We start from the raw sequence: 6,786 nt of genomic DNA, 5'->3' as shown, positions 1-6,786 counted from the left end.
TTTGAATTCGATTTTCTAACATGTGGAAACTCCTTTCATGGAACTAAGGCTATGGTGTATACCCGAAGGACAAGGCCTTTCATGTGACACCCCATTTTTAAAAATCGAACGAACGATACAGAGTTTATGGCTTGGTGTTAAATATTTAACGCAACCATCTCCGAACTCGATTAAGAAGTTTCACTTCAAAAATTAGAAATCGTGAAAAATCACCATCTCTATCGAAAGCCAGAAACCAGAAATCGAAAAAAGGAACATAAAAGTGCAAAAATTCATGGAATCAATAAATTTATTTTTACTGAGTCTTATTTAAAATTTTTTCTTACGTACTTTTGAAAGTTGAGCGCATCTTGAGTTTATAGCACTTTTTATTAAACAAGTAGTTTTTAAGGAAAGAACACAACGGACTTCAATTCTTATATTCAAATTTAGGGGTACCGTTAATTTCTTCATGATCCAATCATCGGATCTCTAAACCAAATTACGGGACGAACCTTGAGGTACCATCTTTCTACAAAAAAATTATTATTGAAATCGGTTCACGTGGTCCAAAGTTACGTATTCCGGCGAATTGATAACCTCCCCTTTTTTAAAGTCGGTTAAAAGTATTTGAGTTCAGTTAATCTCATGCAAATAAAGTGCAGTTTATGAATTTTAAAACGCTTATTTATTTATTACATACTGTACATAAAACTTGCATAAATATATTTTAAAGAGCGTATGATCTGAAGAAAATTTTCAGTATTTTCCGGTGATATATCTTCAGAAATATAAAACCCCCCCTAAAATATATTCCTGGGTGCGCCCCTGGTTCCTTCTAAACTAATAGTAACCTTAAACATAATAAGACAGCCTTTAATAACACATATGAACTCGCTTTCGATATCGGAAAAAAAATTTCTGACTGAAAAGTTTACTTTGAGCTGTTTCACGCGGCAACTGGTAGTAGTTCGGAACCCAATGTTTATACACGAGATTTGCTACTTTGTTATGTATCTGCTGGTATATATTTTTTATCTTAAATACCAACTTTCGAAAAATTAGTTTTGAGCATCTCCCTCTATGAAGAAGCCCCAGTGTGCATCGGTTAGAAAACAGGTATAAACATATAATTCATTTGACGCGAAGTGAAAAAAGTCTGCTTTTATTTATAGAGCCCGTTTTAAATCTGAATTATTATTATAACAAATTAGATTTTTTTTTCGCTTCCATTTCGGTCCACCGCGCAAATTAATTATCACAAATATCGAATAAAAATAACAAATTTTGTTTACTTTTAAATACGGTTTGAGCAAGTGCGCTATAAAGACCGAGGTATAAATGTTTGAAAGAAATATGTGTGAAGTCAAATCAGTTATTTTTTAGTGCGGTATAAACAAGGTAATAAACAAGGTATTTATCAGCTAAAAAAAATACCTATTCATCCTTGTGAATCCAAAAATTGTTAGTTTTTTTAATTCTAAAGAAGGTTCCTCTTGCATTTAGTACCCACATTTTTATTCTAAATACATTGTATTGAATTTTTTAAATAATTTTTGGAATTAATCATATCTTTAAAATTACAAAGTAATTTCAAATAAATCCTGATGTTAGAGAGAAAATATTAAACTTTAAATTAAGAAGTAGGTTTCAAACCCATTTATTTATTATTTATTTTATGGTAGGAGAGCTTCTCATACAATATAAGTAGAAGCAATTTTTTCGATTTAAATTGTTGAAAAGTAATGAATCTAAATCCCGGGATCCCGGGATTGTGACAACGACTTCCCGATTAGAGGTATATGCCGCCGAACCACGCCGCCGCCTCCTTTTTTGTCATTCCTCACGCGCCGCCGCCGAGTTACGAAAATATCGGCGCGGCGGCGGCGGGGCCTTCGGCGCCTAAGGAATTTTGTACAACATTTTCATGATGAATGCACATTGAAATACATCGCTTGAAGGAAGTGGTGCTCAAACCCCAGGAAGGTTTTGCTCCATTCTTGGTGGAAATTAGTAGTATTTTTCCTTACTTTCGGTTATCCTTAGGAAAATTTGGCGCTTAATATTTTAGTGGAAATTTTAACACCTGTAAGCCATATTTTAAAGAGTGGGTCAAAAAGGCATGTTCTGCTGAGAGTTGATGGGTAAAACTGTTGGATAATAGTAGACCACCCTAGTTTTCCATCTATAACTCGCAAAAAATCGTAAGAACTCCGTAATTTAACATAACTATTGATAAGATTATTACAAAAATTTATTATTAGCGATATAAATTACTCCAATAACTTAACTTTAAATTTTTTTTTATTTCTTTAAATTTAAATAGTACACACGGATCTATAGAGAACATAGAGAACCATGTATATGTATATATCTTAGACCTTCTTCTGTCACTCAAAATTTTAATTCAAGTAGGAAGTAACAATATTTAAATTTAAAACTAATTCAATAATGAAATAAATGGAATTATAACCTGATTGCGAATGCCTAGCGCTGACGAGATGACATGATAAGATTAGTAGCCTCATGGCTCTTTGGAATCTACCTTATGGGCAGTAGTTGACCACGCCGCCGCCGCAAAGACTGTCGACGTAAACCTCTATTCCCGATGACCAACAGACTTGAAACTTCACAGCTGGATCAGAACCCGATGACAATGGAATACGAAAGATGAGTTAATCCGCTAGGTGTCGAGATATTTGAAAACCCCGTATTTATAGTCCGATGAGGTTCTTATTTACATTGAGAAAAAGGGTTAGTTTCGAAAACTAAAGATATTTAGTTTCCAAATTTTGACAACACTTGGGAACTGTTACTAAGGATTGGGAACTATAACCATGGGTTGGTAATTATAACTAAATATATTAAAGCTTCTGATATTCATTTAACGTAGGGTTCATAAAATGATGTTATTAAGCCCTGCTAATGCAGATAAACTTTTTCTGCCAAATCTTAGTTGAGGCACCCCCCAAATTTGGTTTGAGAGAGAAAATATTCATGCTTGTAAGCCACCCCTAAAGAATTCTGAGCGCTCTCTGGGCCCATGTGTGTTTCACATACGAAGAGCGCCAGCTGAGCAATGCACCCAGTCCCAGTCAGGGATGGGGCTTTAAAAAAATGTGGTAGATTTCAAAAAAATTTATATCTCTGCGTTTGGACCAAACTTTGTACAAAAATTAAAAAAATTCTGCAAGGTTTCACCTAAATGGGAAACTTTTAAATTAGACTTAAAAACAATTAATTTTAGTGCAATAAAGTGCAAGATTGAGGTTGCTAAAAATTGCGTTGGGTTTTGGCAATTTTTTTCCTTGACAGTGTAAAGCAGTTTCTTTCTTATTAAGATATTTTTCGATATCTAATATAATGTATTTCTTATGAGTTCTCGATTATCCCTGCAGGGAAACCGCGGACTAGTGAATCAAATTTCTAGTTCCGTACTAGGTCTTTATCGCCAAAAACGAACTAGTCCGATATGAACTAAATCCCAACCAGTCCAAAATCGGAGAAAAGTGGTACTTTTAAAAAACTAATTTATTTCAGTTTTTTTCAATAGAAATCGATATCTAAAGTGACGAATTTAGAAATGGTTCGGAACTATAGAAAAAGAGATGCAGAACGAACTAGATCTTATTTGTCGAATTTAGAACTAATTCGGAACTATCGAATAAGGGATGCAGCGGGGGGCTTGTTTACTTTATATAGATATGTGTTTGGCGGCTTTTTCGTTCAAATGCGCTTCTATTCTGCGCTTCGCAGATGCTTTTTCATAGCTTGGTAATCCAAACCTAAATTTGTGTTAACATTTCAACATCTTGGGACCGTCTGGAATCTAAGAAATAACATCGAGCACCTCTGAAAACTCAGCTACAGCTAAAAGTATGTAAACAAACATTTCTTACAATCATTCAAACAAATTTAATTTCAAATTGAAAACACATTTCTTCCAAAATAACTTAAAATCGCACACACAGAAGAACCAAAAAGATGAAAAATCATTATACTTTTTTCTTTCGTCTATCGATTTCAGAACTGGTTCGGAACTATAGAATTTAGGACTATTTCGGAACTATCGAAAAAGGGATGCAGCGGGGGCAATTGACACTTCCTAGGACATCGCCATGTTAAATTCGCCAGTTGCTTGCATGCAAAAGAGATTTATCGCGAACCAGTACTGGGTCTAAATGTACTAGAAGCGCCCCAGTTCAGAACTAGAGATTTTCCCCACAGGGATATTACTGCTAACTATGTAATCAGCATTCTAATGTATTCAAAAAGTTCCAAAAATATCATATTAAACACACATTCATTTCTCGATACTAGGTAATGCAAAATTGAATGTCCCACTTTTCTTTGGACATCGCCATGGGAAAAAAATGCATTTTCGAATGTGAAAAGGGTTGTTTTACTGATAATTTTTTTCGATTACTAAATATACATAACATTTTCGCACTGGGATTTTAAGAGATTTCTGCTACCTTGCGGAGTGCTGCCAGCTTTTCTTTTTATCACATCACGAAGTAGCGAACAAATGTGACACGTTCCAGAAACAGCTAATTGGGATTTACCGATTTTAACAATTCTCAAGTAAAAGTAAACAACGCCCAGCGCTCGGACTACTCAAACTCGATTCAGGAGTAAATGACTCGAAAAATCGGAGCAAAATCGAAGTTTTCGGAGCAGATTAACATTTTTTTTTATTAAATAGTATAGTATTGAAATGGAGTGCTTGTAAATCAGCTTGATCTCTAAGTAGTATTCAAACCAAACTTTCCATGAATAATTTTTTTTTAAATAAGTATATAATCAGACGGCGTATAAATTTCAGACGTTTGGTTTATCTTTCAACTGTTTTGTCATTAAGCCTGTTCCTGTGTTTATTTTTAATGAGATTCATCTCTGAAATTTTTCGATCGGCAGTAGCACTACTGTGCAGTAAAACAGCTAACGTCGACATATACTCTGCCAAGTTGTTAAACATACACCTTACCAAAACATTTTTGTGGTCCTTAATCAATACCCTGATGTGGGAAATAAAACATGATTCCGCAAGGAATGTTAAGGAGTAAAAGAAACAACTTCTGTTGCACCTTGATATACATATACATAAAACCTTGGTGGTTGCCATAGAAGTTATTGAGCAAAAATTTAAAATGTTACCATATTATTTTGACTAAATTCTTAATGTGAATGGGAAAAAGTAAAAAACACGGAGAATATTTAAGTCAAGCGGAGTAGGGAGTAGATTTTAAATTTAAAAAAGAAATCGGAGTAAATCTACTCCAGTCCAGTCTGGCAACGCCTCAGAAACTTTAGATGCACTTAAATTTGCCAATACTTTCACAAGAATCTCCGTTTTTTACATTTTCGTTATTAATTCCTTCTATAAATCATATATTTCGCAATTTAACACAATAAAACCGTGTTTCCTGTCGAAAAATTTATTACTGAGAAAATTTACTATTTTACAGTTTATTTTATCCTTCCATTCGGCTTTGTTTACTTTTACTTGAGAAATTTCATCCTCGCCGGGGATGCGGAATCTTGCATTATATCATTCTTTGTTACCATATAAGTGTTCAGTGTTGGACAATTTTCGCTCTTAAAACCAAGGCGATTATGTCAAGCAAAAATAAAACTACACTGAGGGAAATAATGCATAGTAAAAATGGATACTTTATATTTGATTATCGTTTAAAAATGTTCCTATTTAAAAATAATATTTTCATACAAAATTTATTACGCACGTATTTGACTGTTCACATCTGAGTATGTATATGTAAGTGTACATACGCACCCCAAGCATGCAGAGCGCCGCTCTGAGAGCATACATAGTACAAATCGCGTGCTGTGGTGTTGATGGATATTCAACATTTGAAAGCAGATTTATATGCCTGGGTGTAGCTGAGTGCGCAAAGATGCTTGCCACAAGTTGTTGATATCCGGAAATGGTCGGGTTCGAATCCCACTGCAGGCAACATGCAAATTAAATTTTTTTTTTAGTTTTTGTCTTGATTATTCACTTCGCTGCTGCTTTTTCAGTACGACCGCGGTCATTTTAATATGCGCGTAATTGAATTGAATATTTACCAATATACAGTACTTTCGTTGACGTTTATAGTAAGATCAATTACGTTTCTATTTGATTTTAATATTTTTTTCCCTCAGTGTACTCAAAAACGCGAATATGTGGTAGATTTCAGACCTTGAGTGGTAGATGCTCAAAAACTGGCAGATCTACCACACTGTGGTAGAAGTCCGATTACTGTTTCCAGTTAATAGCCCTGTTCGCGTACGCACTATCCAGTAAATCCAGTACTAATTTTACTGTTTTTTTACTGGATGTCGTTTTCGTACGCAAAAACTTGCAAGAAACTAGCAAAAGAGGGGAAATTGAGAGAGCAAAAATGACAGCTGAACTTGCAAGTTTTACTGGATTTTTACTGGATAAGCAAATAGTTGCTAGTAATAAAAACAGCCGACGGCATGTTAATGTAATTCACATTAACAAAATAATTGTTTGTGGTGCTTTTAGAGTTGCAATTGACAAAATAAACCCATTAAAATATATAATAAGATGGAAAATACTAGTTTTCTAAGAAAATTGCATCGGAAAATAACAAATTAATCAGCTGTTCATAAAACTAGCAACTTCTTGCTGGTTTTGCGTTTTCGTACTTTCTTGCATATTTCACTCATTGGGAGTAAATATTGACTTACTCTCCGAAATTTGGTTACTGGCAAGTTACTGGATATTTTTTGCTGGAGAATACGAAAACACAGCTATTGAATCGTTTGAATGTGTTAGTA

This window comes from Rhagoletis pomonella, unplaced genomic scaffold, assembly GCF_013731165.1.
Source record: "Rhagoletis pomonella isolate Grant_MI unplaced genomic scaffold, Rhpom_1.0 Rhpom_scaffold_00001, whole genome shotgun sequence".
In the NCBI taxonomy this organism is placed as follows: domain Eukaryota; kingdom Metazoa; phylum Arthropoda; class Insecta; order Diptera; family Tephritidae; genus Rhagoletis; species Rhagoletis pomonella.
Note: the sequence above shows the minus strand (reverse complement) of the source record.